This window comes from Priapulus caudatus, unplaced genomic scaffold (genome assembly GCF_000485595.1).
Source record: "Priapulus caudatus unplaced genomic scaffold, Priapulus_caudatus-5.0.1 Scaffold1403, whole genome shotgun sequence".
Lineage (NCBI taxonomy): Eukaryota > Metazoa > Priapulida > Priapulimorpha > Priapulimorphida > Priapulidae > Priapulus > Priapulus caudatus.
In genome coordinates, this window is record NW_014578464.1 from 7,074 (window position 1) to 9,508 (window position 2,435).

Below are 2,435 nucleotides of genomic sequence, written 5' to 3' on the forward strand. Positions count from 1 at the left end.
GCGAGTGCGAAAGCGTGTGCGTGAGTGTGTACAGAGTTGGGGTTCGCCGGGACGCCGGTGGCTGGTTCCTTCCTCTGCTGCTGCTGCTGCTGCTGCTGCTGCGTGCAGGAGAGAGAGAGAGAGAGAAGCCATGATGTGGGGCGAGTGCGAAAGCGTGTGCGTGAGTGTGTACAGAGTTGGGGTTCGCCGGGACGACAGTGGCTGGTTCCTTCCTTTGCTGCTGCTGCTGCTGCTGCGTGGAGGGGAGAGAGAGAGAGAGAGAAGCCATGATGTGGGGCGAGTGCGAAAGCGTGTGCGTGAGTGTGTACAGAGTTGGGGTTCGCCGGGACGACAGTGGCTGGTTCCTTCCTTTGCTGCTGCTGCGTAGAGGAGAGAGAGAGAAGCCATGATGTGGGGCGAGTGCGAAAGCGCGTGCGTGAGTGTGTACAGAGTTGGGGTTCGCCGGGACGACGGCGGCTGGTTCCTTCCTCTGCTGCTGCTGCGCGGAGGGGAAAGAGAGAGAGAAGCCATGATGTGGGGCGAGTGCGAAAGCGCGTGCGCGAGTGTGTAAGAGTTGGGGTTCGCCGGGACGACGGTGGCTGGTTCCTTCCTCTGCTGCTGCTGCGCGGAGGAGAGAGAGAGAAGCCATGATGTGGGGCGAGTGCGAAAGCGCGTGCGTGAGTGTGTACAGAGTTGGGGTTCGCCGGGACGACGGTGGCTGGTTCCTTCCTCTGCTGCTGCTGCGTGGAGGAGAGAGAGAGAAGCCATGATGTGGGGCGAGTGCGAAAGCGCGTGCGTGTGTGTGTACAGAGTTGGGGTTCGCCGGGACGACGGTGGCTGGTTCCTTCCTCTGCTGCTGCTGCGTGGAGGAGAGAGAGAGAGAGAGAGAAGCCATGATGTGGGGCGAGTGCGTGAGTGTGTACAGAGTTGGGGTTCGCCGGGACGACGGCGGCTGGTTCCTTCCTCTGCTGCTGCTGCGCGGAGGAAGGAGAGAGAGAGAAGCCATATGTTGGGGGCGAGTTGCGGTGAGTGTGTACAGAGTTGGGGTTCGCCGGGAGCGACGGCGGCTTGCTGGCTGGTTCATCTTTCTCTGGCTGCTGCGCGCGGAGGAGAGGAGAGAAGCGCTATGATGTGGGGCGGAGTGCCGTGAGTGTGTACAGATGTATGGGGTTTCGGCCGGGACGAACGGCGGCTGCTGCTGGTTCCTTTCTCTGCTGCTGCTGCGCGGATGGGGGGGGGGAAGCGAGGAAAAGGAGAGAGACGAGAAGCCATAGTGATGTGGGGCGAGTGCGTGAGTGGTGTAGCAGAGTTTGGGGTTGCGCCGGGACGACGGTGCTGGTTCTTCCTCTGCTGCTGGCTGCTGCGTGGAGGAGAAGAGAGAGAAGCCATGAGTGGGGCGAGGTGCGAAAAGCGCGTCGCGTGCGTGTGTACATAAGGGGGGGGGGGGAGCGTTGGGGTTCCGCCGGACGACGGTGGCTGTTCCTTGCCTCTGCTGCTGCTGGCGTGGAGGGGAGAAGAGAGAGAGAGAGGCCAGGGGCGCATAAATGTGGGGGGCGAGTGCGGAAAGCGCGTGCGGAGTGTGTACAGAGTTGGGGTTCGCCGGGACGGGCCGGTGGCTGGTTCGCTTCCTCTGCTGGCTGCTGGGCTGGCCGTGGTAGGAGAGAGAGAAAGAGAGCGAAGCCATGATGTGGGGCGAGTGTGAAAGCGCCGTGGCGTGAGTGTACGTAAGGAGTCTCGGGGTTCGCCCCTGGATTGACGGATGGCCCTGTTCCCTTCTCTGCTTGCTGCTCGCGTGGAGGGAGAGATAGAGAGAGCAGAGAAGCCACTGATCGTGGGGCCGAGTGCGAAAGCGCCGTGCGGTGAGTGGTCGTAAGAGAGTGGGGTTTCGCCTGGACGAGCGGTAGGCTGGTTCCTTTCTCTGCTGGCTGGCTACGCCCGCGGTGGACGGAGCCAGTATATGAGACCGACGAACGAACGGCCCATGATCGTGGGCCGAGTGCGAACGCGTCGTGCGGAGTGTGTACCAGAGTTGGGGTTCGCAACGGGAACGACGGTGGCGTGGTTTCCTTCCTTCTGGCTGGCTGCTGCTGCGTGAGGGGAGAGAGAGAAGAGAGAGAAGCCATAATGTGGGGTGGGATGTGGTGTGTGTGTTTGGGGGGGGTGTGGCTGCAGTGTCTGAAGAAAGTCGGCAGAGAAGACAGAGAGACAGAGGGGGACGACAGAGCAAGAAGAGGCAAAAAAAGAAAGAGAGACAGAGAGATAAGACAGAGAGAGCGAGAGAGCAAGAAGAAAAAATAAAAAAAAAAAAAAAAGAAAGCGAGGAGACAGAAGAAAGAGAGAGAGAGAGAGAACAGACAGCAGAAGACAGAGAGAAAGATAAACAGAGACCAAGGGCGAGAGAGCGATACGGACAGCAAACAGGAGAACGAAGACAGAGAGAGACACCCGCAGGCTTC